Raw genomic sequence first — 18811 nt, forward strand, 5'->3', positions numbered from 1 at the left:
CCATCAACAAAGACCAGAGACAGATAAAACCACAAAGATGGGGAAAAAGCAGGGCAGAAAAGCTGGAAATTCAAAAAATAAGAGCACATCTCCCCCTGCAAAGGAGCGCAGCCCATCGCCAGCAACGGATCGAAGCTGGTCAGAGAATGACTTTGACGAGATGAGAGAAGAAGGCTTCAGTCCATCAAACTTCTCAGAGCTAAAGGAGGAATTACGTACCCAGCGCAAAGAAACTAAAAATCTTGAAAAAAGAGTGGAAGAATTGACAGCTAGACTAATTAATGCAGAGAAGGTCATAAACGAAATGACAGAGATGAAAACCATGACACAAGAAATACGTGACAAATGCACAAGCTTCAGTAACCGACTCGATCAACTGGAAGAAAGAGTATCAGCGATTGAGGATCAAATGAATGAAATGAAGCGAGAAGAGAAACCAAAAGAAAAAAGAAGAAAAAGAAATGAACAAAGCCTGCAAGAAGTATGGGATTATGTAAAAAGACCAAATCTACGTCTGATTGGGGTGCCTGAAAGTGAGGGGGAAAATGGAACCAAGTTGGAAAACACTCTTCAGGATATCATCCAGGAGAACTTCCCCAACCTAGTAGGGCAGGCCAACATTCAAATTCAGGAAATACAGAGAACACCACAAAGATACTCCTCGAGAAGAGCAACTCCAAGACACATAATTGCCAGATTCACCAAAGTTGAAATGAAGGAAAAAATCTTAAGGGCAGCCAGAGAGAAAGGTCGGGTTACCCACAAAGGGAAGCCCATCAGACTAACAGCAGATCTCTCGGCAGAAACTCTACAAGCCAGAAGAGAGTGGGGGCCAATATTCAACGTTCTTAAAGAAAAGAATTTTCAACCCAGAATTTCATATCCAGCCAAACTAAGTTTCATAAGTGAGGGAGAAATAAAATCCTTTACAGATAAGCAAATGCTTAGAGATTTTGTCACCACCAGGCCTGCCTTACAAGAGACCCTGAAGGAAGCCCTAAACATGGAAAGGAACTGGTACCAGCCATTGTAAAAACATGCCAAAATGTAAAGACCATCGAGGCTAGGAAGAAACTGCATCAACTAACGAGCAAAATAATCAGTTAATATCATAATGGCAGGATCAAGTTCACACATAACAATATTAACCTTAAATGTAAATGGACTAAATGCTCCAATTAAAAGACACAGACTGGCAAACTGGATAAAGAGTCAAGACCCATCAGTCTGCTGTATTCAGGAGACCCATCTCACATGCAGAGACATACATAGGCTCAAAATAAAGGGATGGAGGAAGATCTACCAAGCAAATGGAGAACAAAAAAAAGCAGGGGTTGCAATCCTAGTCTCTGATAAAACAGACTTTAAACCATCAAAGATCAAAAGAGACAAAGAAGGCCATTACATAATGGTAAAGGGATCAATTCAACAGGAAGAGCTAACTCTCCTAAATATATATGCACCCAATACAGGAGCACCCAGATTCATCAAGCAAGTCCTTAGAGACTTACAAAGAGACTTAGACTCCCATACAATAATAATGGGAGACTTCAACACTCCACTGTCAACATTAGACAGATCAACGAGACAGAAAGTTAGCAAGGATATCCAGGAATTGAACTCATCTCTGCACCAAGTGGACCTAATAGACATCTATAGAACTCTCCACCCCAAATCAACAGAATATACATTCTTCTCAGCACCACATCGCACTTATTCCAAAATTGACCACATAATTGGAAGTAAAGCACTCCTCAGCAAATGTAAAAGAACAGAAATTATAACAAACTGTCTCTCAGACCACAGTGCAATCAAACTAGAACTCAGGACTAAGAAACTCAATCAAAACCACTCAACTACATGGAAACTGAACAACCTGCTCCTGAATGACTACTGGGTACATAATGAAATGAAGACAGAAATAAAGATGTTCTTTGAAACCAATGAGAACAAAGATACAACATACCAGAATCTCTGGGACACATTTAAAGCAATGTGTAGAGGGAAATTTATAGCACTAAATGCCCACAAGAGAAAGCAGGAAAGATCTAAAATTGACACTCTAACATCACAATTAAAAGAACTAGAGAGGCAAGAGCAAACACATTCAAAAGCTAGCAGAAGGCAAGAAATAACTAAGATCAGAGCAGAACTGAAGGAGATAGAGACACAAAAAACCCTCCAAAAAATCAATGAATCCAGGAGTTGGTTTTTTGAAAAGATCAACAAAATTGACAGACCGCTAGCAAGACTAATAAAGAACAAAAGAGAGAGGAATCAAATAGATGCAATAAAAAATGATAAAGGGGATATCACCACCGACCCCACAGAAATACAAACTACCATCAGAGAATACTATAAACACCTCTACGCAAATCAACTAGAAAATCTAGAAGAAATGAATAATTTCCTGGACACTTACACTCTCCCAAGACTAAACCAGGAAGAAGTTGAATCCCTGAATAGACCAATAGCAGGCTCTGAAATTGAGGCAATAATTAATAGCCTACCCACCAAAAAAAGTCCAGGACCAGATGGATTCACAGCTGAATTCTACCAGAGGTACAAGGAGGAGCTGGTACCATTCCTTCTGAAACTATTCCAATCAATAGAAAAAGAGGCAATCCTCCCTAACTCATTTTATGAGGCCAACATCATCCTGATACCAAAGCCTGGCAGAGACACAACAAAAAAAGAGAATTTTAGACCAATATCCCTGGTGAACATCGATGCAAAAATCCTCAATAAAATACTGGCAAACCGGATTCAGCAGCACATCAAAAAGCTTATCCACCATGATCAAGTGGGCTTCATCCCTGGGATGCAAGGCTGGTTCAACATTCGCAAATCAATAAACATAATCCAGCATATAAACAGAACCAAAGTCAAGAACCATATGATTATCTCAATAGATGCAGAAAAGGCTTTTGACAAAATTCAACAGCCCTTCATGCTAAAAAGGCTCAATAAATTCGGTATTGAAGGAATGTACCTCAAAATAATAAGAGCTATTTATGACAAACCCACAGCTAATATCATACTGAATGGGTAAAAACTGGAAAAATTCCCTTTGAAAACTGGTACAAGACAGGGATGTCCTCTCTCACCACTCCTATTCAACATAGTGTTGGAAGTTCTGGCTAGGGCAATCAGGCAAGAGAAAGAAATAAAGCGTATTCAGTTAGGAAACGAAGAAGTCAAATTGTCCCTGTTTGCAGATGACATGATTGTATATCTAGAAAACCCCGTCGTCTCAGCCCAAAATCTCCTTAAGCTGATAAGCAACTTCAGCAAAGTCTCAGGATACAAAATTAATGTGCAAAAATCACAAGCATTCTTATACACCAGTAACAGACAAGCAGAGAGCCAATTCAGGAATGAACTTCCATTCACAATTGCTTCAAAGAGAATAAAATACCTAGGAATCCAACTTACAAGGGATGTCAAGGACCTCTTCAAGGAGAACTACAAAGCACTGCTCAGTGAAATCAAAGAGGACACAAACAAATGGAAGAACATACCATGCTCATGGATAGGAAGAATCAATATTGTGAAAATGGCCATACTGCCCAAGGTTATTTATAGATTCAATGCCATCCCCATCAAGCTACCAATGAGTTTCTTCACAGAATTGGAAAAAATGGCTTTAAAGTTCATATGGAACCAAAAAAGAGCCCGCATTGCCAAGACAATCCTAAGTCAAAAGGACAAAGCTGGAGGCGTCACGCTACCTGACTTCAAACTATACTGCAAGGCTACAGTAACCAAAACAGCATGGTACTGGTACCAAAACAGAGCTATAGACCAATGGAACAGAACAGAGTCCTCAGAAATAATACCACACATCTACAGCCATCTGATCTTTGACAAACCTGAGAGAAACAAGAAATGGGGAAAGGATTCCCTATTTAATAAATGGTGCTGGGAAAATTGGCTAGCCATAAGTAGAAAGCTGAAACTGGATCCTTTCCTTACTCCTTATACGAAGATTAATTCAAGATGGATTAGAGACTTAAATGTTAGACCTAATACCATAAAAACCCTAGAAGAAAATCTAGGTAGTACCATTCAGGACATAGGCATGGGCAAGGACTTCATGTCTAAAACACCAAAAGCAACGGCAGCAAAAGCCAAACTTGACACATGGGATCTAATTAAACTAAAGAGCTTCTGCACAGCAAAAGAAACTACCATCAGAGTGAACAGGCAACCTACAGAATGGGAGAAAATTTTTGCAATCTACTCATCTGACAAAGGGCTAATATCCAGAATCTACAAAGAACTCAAACAAATATACAAGAAAAAAACAAACAACCTCATCAAAAAGTGGGCAAAGGATATGAACAGACATTTCTCAAAAGAAGACATTCATACAGCCAACAGACACATGAAAAAATGCTCATCATCACTCGCCATCGGAGAAATTCAAATCAAAACCACAATGAGATACCATCTCACACCAGTTAGAATGGCAATCATTAAAAAGTCAGGAAACAACAGGTGTTGGAGAGGATGTGGAGAAATAGGAACACTTTTACACTGTTGGTGGGATTGTAAACTAGTTCAACCATTATGGAAAACAGTATGGCAATTCCTCAAGGATCTAGAACTAGATGTACCATATGACCCAGCCATCCCACTACTGGGTATATACCCAAAGGATTATAAATTATTCTACTACAAAGACACATGCACCCGTATGTTTATTGCAGCACTATTCACAATAGCAAAGACTTGGAATCAACCCAAATGTCCATCTGTGACAGACTGGATTAAGAAAATGTGGCACATATACACCATGGAATACTATGCAGCCATAAAAAAGGATGAGTTTGCGTCCTTTGTAGGGACATGGATGCAGCTGGAAACCATCATTCTTAGCAAACTATCACAAGAAGAGAAAACCAAACACCGCATTTTCTCACTCATAGGTGGGAACTGAACAATGAGATCACTTGGACTCGGGAAGGGGAACATCACACACTGGGGCCTATCGTGGGGAGGGGGGAGGGATTGCATTGGGGAGTTATACATGATATAAATGATGAATTGATGGGTGCTGATGAGTTGATGGGTGCAGCACACCAACATGGCACAAATATACATATGTAACAAACCTGCACGTTATGCACATGTACCCTAGAACTTAAAGTATAATAAAAAAATGGAAAAAAAAAAAAAGATAATGCCTATAAAAAAAAAAAAAAAAGAAACAGTCGTCTATTTTTCAAGGCTGGTTTTCACAATGGTACATTGACCAAGCACCACTGACAGTGATTACAAATTTTGTAGGAACAATTTGCAGGAATTCAGCAATCAAGGATTATTAAAAAGAAGAGGAATAAATTTACTACATATTTCTATTATTAGAACCTATAATTAGAAATTATCAGAATCTTAAGTTTAAAAAGGACACAGAAGGCTGGGTGCAGTGTCTCACGCCTGTAATGCCAACACTTTGGAGGGCCGAGGCGGACAGATCACCTGAGGTCTGGGGTTCGAGACCAGCCTGGCCAACATGGTAAAACCCCGTCTCTACTAAAAACACACACACAAAAAAATTAGCTAGGCGTGGTGGCACATGCCTCTAATCCCGGCTACTTGGGAGGCTGAGGCAGGAAAATTGGTTGAACCCAGGAAGCAGAGGTTGCAGTGAGCCAGGATTGTGCCACTGCACTCCAGCCTGGGTGACAAGAGTGAGACTCTGTCTCAAAAAAAAAAAAAATAAATAAACAAATAAATAAATAAAATAAAATAAAATGAAAAGGACACAGAATAATAAGATTCTATAACCTGATACTCTCTATCACTTTTTCCTATGGTGAACCAATAACACAGTCTCCCTAACCAATGCTAATTATTTGTAGAATAATATTGACAGCTTGAAGAAATGTTGATTTGCTTGAAAGCAAACAGCAAGCCTTCCTTTTCGTTAACAGTATTTGGCTGAATTATTTTAAGTGTGTCTTAAGTTGCAATTGTTTTGTAGCTTATTTTCGTAATGTACTGTTGAATGTGTATACTGTTTATACAATTAATGAAGTTTTAGAAACATGAAAACTTACTTCACCTCTCCTTTTAAATGTTTGTAAGTAAGGTGAGTTGCTCAGATTTCTGGGCCAGGAAGATGTGAAAGAGTGAAGATTGTCCAAAGTCCAAAAATTTTCAACCCTAATCTATAAATTTACAGTATTATATTGGCTATGATTCATAGAAATCACATTAAGTTTAAAATATTCATGCATATTATTTTTTAAAGTTCTCCAAGAGTAAGTCATTTCCTTCTGTATTTTTGGAAAAGTGAATATTCATTTCTCCCTGGTAATATTAAATTATGACAATCTTTAGCATTCAAATTAACCTGTCAAATTATATTCTTCAAAATTCTCCAACATTTGCAGAGCTATGAGAAACTTCTGAAAGTGAAAAATATCAAGATTTGGTGGTTATGGACCCGAGTGAAAAAAATAAATACCAAAAATTATACAATTCCATCATAGACTATTAAGAAAGAATCAGATACAACCTAAGCATATTTTGGATCAATAATTATTACAGATTTCTATGAATAAAAAACCCTCCAGTGTTCAAAGACGTTGGATTAGCATTTCCGGAAATCTCTGACTAATGCCATTATACTCTGTCCCAGGGATTTTATTATTACATCATCTCTTGAGAAACTTTAAATATTAATCCATAGGTTATTCTCAGCATGCAACCCATTACCTTTTTTTCTCATTCAGGGTACCTTCTCATTTAGCACAAATAAATTAATGTAATTCTTTTAACATGCTAAAGTAAAGAGAATAAGATGATGATATTTAAGTTTGCATTAATTTAAAGTGAATAGAAATACTCTATGCAAAGACTATACCTTGCCAGTCTCTTTTTGTCTTCACAGATTATTTCTGAAGGCACAACCTCAAAGGAATATTATTTTTGACAAATACACCCCCAGAAATATTCTATAATTTAAGTAATCTTGAAATAAATCACAACATTCACATTTTCCTCCTAAAATCATACAAATCCTTCTTCGGAAGATAATTTCTCTCACGTGTTAACAAGGTAAGTCCTCTACCCTGCTGTGACACATGCAGGTGTAGGTGGGCTGCCTTTATCCTCTCACCTTTACCACTTCTGAGTACACAGCTTGACTTCAAACTTACCAGCTCAAGGACTTCTTTGTTTTAGGCATTCTCCATTGCTAGAACCCACTGCCACTGGTGCTTATGCAAGCAGGCCAGAAGTGCCAGGGAATGAATGCCCCTCTGGTTGCTCTCACTCAATGCCTGAGAGAAGTTGGTGTATAAATATCTCAGCTCTTTCTGCCCTGGGTGGAATAACCGAAGTGTATGTGTGTGTTTTGTAATGGTTCTCAGAATGTCCCCAGGACCAGTAAGTTCCAGGAACCCACAGTGGTAACTGACTTAGTAATACATCATTTATTGGCTGCCTTGCCTTTCTTACTTCCCCAGTAACTTCCCCATTCTACTGTGGCTGTTTCTTTTTGGTTTGTTTTGGTTTTGCACCTTCTAAATAATTATTATACTTGCACTGGAATGCTCGCCTCAGGATAGGCTTCTGGGGAAAACCAGAAGACCCTGTTTCTGGTTCATTCTTTCCTCAACATTTGAATTCATTTGTCATTTCTTGTTTTTATAGTGCAGTGAAGACAGAAAATGTCAAATTTGTTAGGAAATGGCTTTTCAGCTATTTCTGAACAGACTGTCTTCTTTGTACACTGTGTTAAGAATAGTCATTTTATTCCTTTTTTATTCCTCCAAGGTATAGAAATCTACCATTGATTTTGGCTACCTGGAGAGAAAAAATGGGGTCTCTGGTGTCTTTATAGTCAAATCAATGTTCCAGTCAGTACTGGGTGATTTCGAGGGTGTCTTTCAGTTTGAAAATTCTATGAGTTTTAGCACCAATTCTACAGAAACTATTCCAGAAAACTGAAGAGAAGGGAATATTTCCCAACTTGTATTATGAGAAGGTTAAGAATGGTGAAATGGTGAAGACTGAATGTCTATAGTATAGTTAACAGTAATTTACCAATATCGGTTTCCTGGTTTTGATATACTATGCCTTCATAAGATCTCACCACTGGGGAAAACTCAGGGAAGGGCACGTGGGGCACTTTGTACTATTTTTGCAACTTCCTATAAGTCTATAGTTATTTCACAGTAAATTTTTTTTTTTTTTTTTTTTTTTTTTTTTTTTTTTTTTTTTTGAGACAGAGTCTCTTCCAGGCTGGAGTGCAATGGCATGATCTCGGCTCACTGAAACCTCCACCTCCCAGGTTCAAGCAATCCTCCTGCCTCAGCCTCCCGAGTAGCTGCGACTACAGGCACATGCCACCACACCCGGCTAATTTTTTGTATTTTAGTAGAGACGAGGTTTCAGCGTGTTGCCCAGGCTGGTCTCGAACTCCTGAGCTCAGGCAATCCACCTGCCTTGGCCTCCCAAAGTACTAGGATTACAGGCATGAGCTGCTGCGCCTGGCCTCAAAGTAAATTTTTTAAAAATTCTGAGTTTATGTGATCATAACAGGAGAGGGAAAAGGCATGATAGGTATTGGTTTTAGATTATTGGCTGCTGTCACTTTGCAGGTGATAAAAGTATATAGACTGATAAGAGGTGCCCAAAGGCAATAAAAACTATCAAGGCCTGCCTGGGGCTAGAATAGTTACTTCTAGTCTACTGGTTTTTTTCACCGCATCACAGTGCCTCATTATCATTCCTGCAAAGGAATGGGAGTGGGATGGGGAGGAAAAGAGGCCTGGCCCACATACTTTGCTATCCTTTTTGATCTCGCCTCAATTGGCACACTAATAAGACTGAAGCAGGTGTACTGACAGGACAAACTGTATTCTTGCCCAGTGAGCCTTTCCCCAGCTCACTAACGTGGGAAAAGCTCTTTAATTAGAGAAAAATATATTTAACTCACAATTAGAAATGGTGTTCTTTAAAATATAATGTCCTAGGACAGTAAGCACGTTAGTGTGAGTTAAAATGTGAATTACACATCATTATAAAACAGTATTCTTGAAGCTTAAAGGAGAAGAGTTTGTTCTGCCTATTGGGGTGGAAATACTCTCACAGGGCGCAACCTTTTCTGCCTTTTCTACTGTTCTTTGTGTTTCTACCTGCTCTTCTGTCTGTATTTTGCCACTACTAGGAGTACAGAAAGATTCATCAACTATATATTATATAATTATAAAATATCCATCTTTGTCTTATCAAATGTTTGCTGCCGTGAATTCTGCTTTGCCTATTATTAAAATTTCCACAACTCTTTCTTTTTCATCAGAATTTGTTTGGTATAGCTTTGGCCATTTTTTTTTTTTTTTTTAGACCAAGTCTCACTCTGTCGCCCAGGCTGGAATGCAATGGTGCGATCTCGGCTCACTGCAACCTCTGCCTCCAAGGTTCAAGCGATTCTCCTGCCTCAGCCTCCCAAGTAGCTGGGATTACAGGCGCCCGCCACCACAGCAGGCTAATTTTTGTATTTTTAGTAGAGATAGAGTTTCACCATGTTGGCCAGGCTGGTCTCAAACTCCCGACCTCAGGTAATCCACCTGCCTCGGCCTCTCAAAGTGCTGGGTTTACAGGTGTGAGCCACCATGCCCGGCCCCAAATTTTATTTTTAACATTTGCTTGTCATTTGTGTCTTTGATAAACAGCATATAGCTGTGTTTTTCTTTATTTCCTCAATATGAAAGTCTTTTGTCTTTTAAAGAAGAAATTTACCCTATTATGTTTATTGTGACAACTTACTTTTGGTCTTATTTATATTATTTTATGCTTGCTGCTTCCTGTGTGTTCTTTTTTTTGCGGGCGATGGGCGGAGGTTGTTTTTTGAGACAGGGTCTTGTTCTGTTGCCCAGGCTGGAGTGCAGTGGCACAATCACAGCTCACTGAAGCCCTGACCTCCCGGGCTCCAGTGATACTCCCACATCAGCCTCCAAAGTAATACCACTATGCCCAGCTAATTTTTTTGATTTTTTATAAAGTCAATGTCTTGCTATGTTGCCCAGGCTGATCTTGAACTCCTGAGCTCAAGCTATCCTCCTGCCTCGGCCTCCCAAAGTGCTGGGATTACAGGATTGAGCCACTGCGCCGGCCCCGATGTGTTCTTGGTGTTTCACTTTTTTCCTTTCTGACTTTTGCTAGGGTTATTCAGTTTTCATTGATCTCTATTTTTCCTCTAGGATTTGTGAGACTTGTATATTATTTTTATTCTACTGTTATTTTCCTTAATTTCTAATTTTAATTTCATATTTGAAACTATTTACTATTTGAATTAATCATGAGAAGTAAAGATTACATCCACCCCACCCCATGCCCATCAAGAAATTTAACACACTTTAACCCTACCCATATATCAAATATGTTGTTGAAATATCTGGGTTTGAATTTTTTTTTTTTTTTTGAAGCAGAGTCTTGTTCTGTCGCCCAGGCTGGAGTGCAGTGGGGCGATCTCGGCTCACTGCAAGCTCTGCCTCCTGGGTTCACACCATTCTCCTGCCTCAGCCTCCAGAGTAGCTGGGACTACAGGCGCCCGCAAACACGCCTGGCTAATTTTTTGTATTTTTTAGTAGAGACGGGGGTTTCACCGTGTGAGCCAGGATGGTCTCGATCTCCTGACCTCATGATCCACCCGCCTCGGCCTCCCAAAGTGCTAGAATTACAGGCATGAGTCACCGCACCTGGTGAGTTTTAATTTTTTTATCTTACCTTTTTTCCAAAATTGCTTTTTATCACAATCATATTATTAAAAGGTATGTATATTTATTGCTTATGTTGGATTCATTGCTTGCCAATGTTTCTCATATCTAGAGCTTACTTGATTCTGATTAATATTTCTATGGCATTATATTATTGCTTCCAATTATGTTTTTAGAAAGGGACATGACTCCTGAAATGTCTGAAAATGTCTGCCTTTACACATGAAAAACAGCTGGATCAGGGCAGGGCGCAGTGGCTCACGCCTGTAATCCCAGCACTTTGGGAGGCCGAGGCGGGCAGATCACTTGAGCTCAGGAGTTCGAGACCAGCCTGGCCAACATGATGAAACCCCATCTCTACTAAAAATACAAAAACTATCCAGCTGTGGTGGCAGGAGCCTGTAATCCCAGCTACTCTGGAGGCTGAAACAGGAGAATCGCTTGAACCCGGGAGGCAGAGGTTGCAGTGAGCCGAGATCGTGCCACTGCATTCCAGCCTGGGCAACAGAGTGAGCCTTGGTCTCAAAAAAAAAAGAAAAGAAAAGAAAAAAAAAGGCCGGGCGCGGTGACTCACGCCTGTAATCCCAACACTTTGGGAGGCCGAGGCGGGTGGATCACGAGTTCTGGAGATCAAGACCATCCTGGATAACACGGTGAAAACCTGTCTCTACTAAAACTACAAAAAATTAGGTGGGCATGGTGGCACACGCCTGTAGTCCCAGCTACTCGGGAGGCTGAGGCAGGAGAATTGCTTGAACCCGGGGGCAGAGGTTGCAGTGAGCCGAGATCACACCACTGCACTCCAGCCTGGGTGACAGAGTGAGAGTTGGTCTCAAAAAAAAAAAAAAAAAAAAACAGCTGGATCAGGAGCTGAATAAGAGTCACATTTCTTTTCTGACAGAACTCCGTTTTTTCTATCATTTGGCTCCAGACTTGAAGTTCCACAGTAGCGACATTAATAATATTTAATAGTATTTTGGTCAGACTGAGATAAGAGATCAACAATGATAATGAACAAAACAGTATGGTAGTTATTTTAAATGTAATGTTTTCTTATCTTTTATTTCCTTCCTGCCTTTACTAAAACACTCCACATTTCAGCCAAACGTTGAAGTGTATTAATTGAAGAAGCTGAATTCTGCAAGTAAAAAGAATCATAATTTTCAAAGAGGAAAAAAATCATTTAATCCTTTAATCCCTGTTTTTCTGTTTCTGATAATTGGTGAGTGCCTAGTCAAGCACGACTATGGATATCATCTTCCCTTGTAAAAATGGGCCAGGGAAAAAAATTCTCAATACAATGTGAAAATTATAAAATAATTTTTTAAAGTTAACTGCTTTATTAAGGTAGAATTGACATACAGTATGTTACGCATATTGCACGAAGACAATTTGATAAGTTTTGACATGTGAAACTATCACCACACTCAAGATAATGATCCCCATACGTTTTCTCTTGCCTCTTTAGTCCCTCCCCTCTGTCTTTCCCAGCCCCCATTTCCAAGTGACCACTCATCTTTCTGCCAGTATAGTTTACATTTTCAAGAGTTCTATATAAGTGGAATCAACTAGCATATACTTTTCTTTCTTTTTTTTTTTTTTTTTTTTGAGACGGAGTCTCACTCTGTCGCCCGGGCTGGAGTGCAGTGGCCAGATCTCAGCTCACTGCAAGCTCCGCCTCCCGGGTTCATGCCATTCTCCTGCCTCAGCCTCCCAAGTAGCTGGGACTACAGGCACCCGCCACCTCGCCCGGCTAGTTTTTCGTATTTTTTAGTAGAGACGGGGTTTCACCGTGTGAGCCAGGATGGTCTCGATCTCCCGACCTCGTGATTCGCCCGTCTTGGCCTCCCAAAGTGCTGGGATTACAGGCTTGAGCCACCGCGCCAGGCCTGGCATATGCTTTTCTTGGTGGGGGGCCAGGGGGGCTGGCTTCTTTCACTCAATATAATTATTTTGAGACCCACCTATGTCTTTGCATGTATCAAAAGCTCATCTAGGTTGCGTTCCATTGTTTCAATATACCCCAATTTGTTTATCCATTCACCTGACAATGAACAATTGGGTTATTTCCAGTTTTTAACTATTGCAAATAAAACTATTTTGAGCATTTACGAGCAGTCTGTGTGGTTGTAGACTTTCATTTCTCTGGATATTGTCAATCTTTTATATTTTAGCCGTTCTAGTAGATATGAAGTAGTATTTCACTGTGGTTTAATATGCATTTCCTTAATGACTAAGGATATTAAGCATCTTTTCATACGCTTATTTCCCGTTTGTATATTTTATTTGGTGAAGTGTCTTTAAATATTTTGCATATTTTTTTGGCTGAGTTGTTTGTATTATTATTGACTTTTGAGAGTTCTATATGTATTCTGATTACAATTCCTTTATCCGAGATATGTTTTGCAAATATTTTCTCGCAAGGTGGTTTATTTTTTTTCCTTCCTTTTCTTAATAATGTTCTTTCAAAAAGTAGCAGTTCGCCAGGCGCGGTGGCTCACGCCTGTAATCCCAGCACTTTGGGAGGCCGAGGCGGGTGGATCACGAGGTCAGGAGATCAAGACCATCCTGGCTAACACAGTGAAACCCTGTCTCTACTAAAAATACAAAAAAAATTAGCCAGGCGTAGTGGCAGGCGCCTATAGTCCCAGCTACTCGGGAAGCTGAGGCAGGAGAATCACTTGAACCCGGGAGGCGGAGGTTGCGGTGAGCCAAGATTACACCATGCACTCTAGCCTGGGCAGCAAGAGAGAAACTCAGTCTCAAATGAAAAAAAGAAATGCCTTTGCATTCTTGCCAAAAGATCAATTGACCATATATGTGTGGGTCTGTGTCTGGACTCTGTTCCAGATCTATGGGTCTGTCCTTTTGCCAATACTACACTATCTTAATTACTCTAGTTTTGTAGTACTTCTTGAAATCAGGTACTGTGAGTTCTCTAACTTTGCTCTTCTTTCTCAAAATTGTTTTGACTATTCTAGTTCCTTTGCTTTATCATGTAAATTTTAAAGCCAGCTTGACAATTTCTACAAAAAATCTTTCTGGGATTTTGATTAGGGTTGCATTGAATCTATTAATCAATTTGGGGTGAATCGACATTGTATTATCTATTACTGCATTACCAATTAGCCCAAATTTTAGCAGCCTACAACATCAAATATTTATTATCTCACAGATCCTGTGCGTCAGGAATCTGGGTGCAGCTTAGCTCAGTGCCTCTGTCTCAAGGTTTCTCACAAGGTTGCAAGCAATCAAGTTGTCAGCCAAAGCTGAGTTGAAGGCTCAACTGGGGGAGGTTCTGCTTCCAAACTCACTCATGTGGTTGTTGGCAAGATTCAGTTCTTTGCTGACTGTTGGCTGGAGGCCTCCCTCAGTTGCTTGACTTGTGGGCCTCTCTGTAAAGCACCTCACTACATGGCAGCTAGCTTTCCTCAGAACAAGAGAGTGAAAGAGTGCTCAAGGCAAAAGCCATAGACTCTTTGCAACCTAATCGAGGAAGTGACGTTTCATCATTTTTGCCTATTCTGTTCGTTTCAAGTGCATGACTAGGTCCAGCCCACCCTTATGGGGAGAGGATTACACAAGGGCATGAATATCAGAAGGCAGGGATCACTGGGGACCATTTTAAAAGCTGTCTACCGCAGACATCTTAACAGTGAGTCTTCCACTTTAGGAGCACAATGTATCATTTATTTAGGTCTTCTTTGAGTTTTTCATTGATGTTTTGTAGTTTTCAGTGTACACACCTTGCACATATTTTATAGGAATTATGCCTAAAGATTTCATATTTCTGGTGCCACTGTAAATGGCACTGTTTTAAAATTTCAATTTCTAATTGTTTATTGCTACTTTTGTATACAATTGATTTGCATATTGGCCTTATATCCTGTGACCTTGACTAGCCCACTTACTGCTTTGAGTAGCTTTTTTTGTAGACTCTGGGTTTTTCTACATAGACTGGTTGTTAATAGAAATGGTTTTATTTCTTCTTTTCTGATTTGTATACCCTTTGTTTCATTTTCTTGTCTATTTTATTGACTAGGACTTCCAATACAATGTTGAATATTGATCACTTTTTTTTTTTTTTTTGAGATGGAGTCTCACCCTGTCGCCCAGGCTGGAGTTCAGTGGCGTGATCTCAGCTCACTGCAACCTCTGCCTCCCGGGTTCAAGTGATTCTCTTGCCTCAGCCTCCTGAGTAGCTGGGATTACAAGCACCCGCCACCACGACCGGCTAATTTTTGTATTTTTAGTAAAAACGGGGTTTTGCCATGTTGGCCAGGCTGGTCTTGAACTCCTTACCTCAGGTGATCTGCTGGACTCAGCTTCCCAAAGTTTTGGGATTACGGGCATGAGCCACCATGCCCGGCAATGATCACTATTCTTTCATCCCAGAGGTTCCACCTAGAATCATGTTTATCCTTCTGGGATATATTCTTTTTTTGTTTTTATTTTTTTTGAGTCAGAGTTTTGCTCTTGTTGCCCAGGCTGGAGTGCAATGGTGCGATCTCAGTGCACCGCAACCTCCGCCTCCCGGGTTCAAGTGATTCTCCTGCCTCAGCCTCCTGAGTAGCTGGGATTACAGGCATGCGCCATCATGCCCAGCTAATTACATATTTTTAGTAGAGATGGGGTTTCTCCATGTAGGTCAGGCTGGTCTCGAACTCCCGACCTCAGGTGATTCGCCCATCTTGGCCTCCCAAAGTGCTGGGCTTGAGCCACCACACCAGGCCTTTTTTTTTTTTTTTTTTTTTTTTTTCTGTTTTCGAGACAGAGTTTTGCTCTTGTTGCCCAGGTTAGAGTGCAATGGTGCGATCTCGGCTCACTGCAACTTCTGCCTCCCAGGTTCAGGCGATTCTCCTGTCTCAGCCTCCCAAGTAGCTGGGATTACAAGTGAGTGCCACCATGCCTGGCTAATTTTTTGTAGTTTTAGTAGAGACAGGGTTTCGCCATGTTGGCCAGCCTGGTCTCGAACTGCTGACCTCAGGTGATCCACCTGCCTTGGCCTCCCAAAGTGCTGGGATTACAGGTGTGAGCCACCATGCCCGGCCTGGATATATTCTTTAAAAGTTATTTTTATGTATTTATTTATTTATTTTGAGATGGAGTCTCGCTCTGTCGCCCAGGCTGGAGTGCAGTGGCGCGATCTCCGCTCACTGCAAGCTCCGCCTCCCAGGTTCGCACCATATTCCTGCCTCAGCCTCCCGAGTAGTTGGGACCACAGGTGCCCGCCACCATGCCCGGCTAATTTTTTGTATTTTTAGTAGAGACAGGGTTTCACCGTGTTAGCCAGGATGGTCTCGATCTCCTGACCTCATGATCTGCCCACCTCGGCTTCCCAAAGTGCTGGGATTACAGGCGTGAGCCACTGTGCCCGGCCAAAAGTTATTTTAATGATGTCTGTTTATGGTTGAAAATATCTTTATTATACCCTCATTCATAAAAGTTTATTTTCTGGGTGTAAAATTCCAGGTTGACAGTTACTTCTCTTGCCACTTCAAAGGACCTATTTCATTGTCTTCCAGCTACCATTATTGGAATGTCTTCTTGCTTGTCTTTGATATTCTGACATTTTATTACTATGTGTCTAAGCGTAAATTTATTTTTAATTATCCTGCTTGGAATTTCTTGGGTTTCTGTATCTGAAAATGGGTGTCTTTCACAATTTCTTTTCTTTTTTTTTTTTTGAGACTGAGTCTCAGTCTGTCACCCAGGTTGGAGTGCAGTAGCACAGTCATAGCTCACTGCAGCCTCAACCTCCTTGGGCTCAGGTGATCCTCCCACCTCGGCCTCTGGAGTAGCTGGGACTACAGGCAGGTGCCACCATGCCCTGCTAATTTTTGTATTTTTGTAGATACAGGGTTTTGCCATGTTGCCCAGCTGGTCTTGATCTCCTAGACTCAAGCCATCTTCCTGCCTTGGCCTCCCAAAGTGCTGGAATTACAGGTGTGAGCCACTGTGCCCGCCCGGCCCATAATTTCTGAAACATTATCTCTTTAATATTACCTTTCCCTCTATTATCCTTCTTCCTTCCTTCTGGAACTCTAGTTGGTACATATATTGGACCTTCTCACACTATGCTCCATGCTCCATTTCTCTTAACCCCTAATTAATATTTTCTGTAATTCTGTCTTTTTTGTCCTATATTGATAATTTATTTATGTCTATCTTCTAATTCTCTTTTCTCTTCAGTTCTATCTGCTGTTTATAACATCTTTTGAATTTCTAATTTAAATAATTTTTTTGGGTGGGGGACAGAGTCTTGCTCTGTCACCCAGTCTGCAGTGCAGTGGTGCACGCTTGGCTTACTGCAACCTCTGCCTCCCAGGCTCAAGCAATTCTCCTGCCTCAGCCTCCTAAGTAGCTGGGATTACAGGCGTGTGCCACCAAGCCTGTCTAAGTTTTTTGTACTTTTTAGTAGAGACAGGGTTTTATCATGTTGGCCAAGCTGGTCTCGAACTCCTGGCCTCCTGTGATCTGCCCGCTTTGGCCTCCCAAAGTTCTGAGATTACAGATGTGAGTTACTGCACCCAGCCCCTTTAATTCTTTACACACTATAAATGTCATTTTATACTCTATATATGAAAGTCTCGCTATAGGTTTTTGTGTGTGCCTTTTTCTGAAATTGATATTTCGGCTTATTCTCACTAATGATGGGGTATTTCCCCATGGGTTTAGTGATTTTTTTAATCCTGAATTTGTAACTTTATAGCAATTCTTTTAAGTCTGTAAAGTGCATTCCTCCAAAGAATTTTTTTGTTTGTTTGCTTTTCTGGTGGTTTTCTCCACCAACGACCATTTTGAACTCTATTTTTGGCATAGTGTTTATTTGGGGCCACAGAAATTCAGGTTTAGGTCTGTCCGACGCTGGTGTGAGTTTGCTTGTGCTTGGCTATTCTTGGGGAGTTTACTTCCATCACTTCCATCAGCAGCATGGGCTCTTTCCAGTTGAACTTCTCTGTTTTTGTTTTGTTTTGTTTTGAGACAGTCGCAATTTGTCACCCAGGCTGGAGTGTAGTGGCATGAGCTCCACTCACTGCAAGTTCCACCTGCCAGCTTCAAGCCATTCTCTTGCCTCAGCCTCCCAAGTACCTGGGACCACAGGTGTGCGCCACCACACCCGGCCTAATTTTTGTATTTTTAGTAGAGACGAGGTTTCATCACGTTAGCCTGGCTGGTCTCATACTCCAGATCTCAAGTGATCCGCCCGCCTTGCCCTCCCAAAGTGCTGGGATTATAGGCATGAGCCACCATGCCCGGCCCCAGTTGAACTTCTTGAGGATGTTGCTCTTTGGCTCTCCTGCCTTCCTGCAAGGATCTCCAGTCTGACCTCGTACAGTGCTTGGACTCTAGGCTTTATCTCCTGTCCCCCACAGGAATGACTCATTAAAACCTGGGGCTAAAACCACAGGAATCAGCAGATAGCTCCAGAGTAAATATGGTCTGCATCTCTCATGGATTTGTGCTCTCCTATCATTTCTGGCCTCCCAGGAATGTCCATACTTTCTTGCCACTACCCTACATATTAAAATATTAAAACTTTTTCTGGCTGGGCACAGTGGCTCATGTCTGTAATCCCAGCACTTTGGTTGGCCGAGGCAGATGGATCACTTGAGGTCAGGAGTTTGAGACCAGCCTGGCCAACATGGTGAAACCTCGTCTCTACTAAAAATATAAAAGTTAGCCAGGCGTGATGGTGCATGCCTGTAATCCCAGCTACTTGGGAGGGTTAGGCCGGAGAATCACTTGAACCCCAGAACTGGAGGTTGCAGTGAGCCAAGATTGCGCCACTGTGCTCCAGCCTAGGCAACAGAGTGAGACTCTGTCTCAAAAACAAAACAAAACAAAACAAAAACTTTTTTTTTTTTGGTATTTAATGTTCTGAACCAGAAGGAGTTTCTCTGAACATCTAGTCCAACAAGTTGTTGGAAACAGAAGTCCTGCTGTTAAGATATAAAGTGCATTCTTTTTCAGAAATTTTTTCTATGCAGATATATAATCTGTATACTAAGAAAGCACCATGCATACTACTTTATAACCTATCATTATGTCCTTTAGCAATATATTTTGAACATCTT

Source organism: Rhinopithecus roxellana, chromosome 7, assembly GCF_007565055.1.
Source record: "Rhinopithecus roxellana isolate Shanxi Qingling chromosome 7, ASM756505v1, whole genome shotgun sequence".
Classification (NCBI taxonomy): domain Eukaryota; kingdom Metazoa; phylum Chordata; class Mammalia; order Primates; family Cercopithecidae; genus Rhinopithecus; species Rhinopithecus roxellana.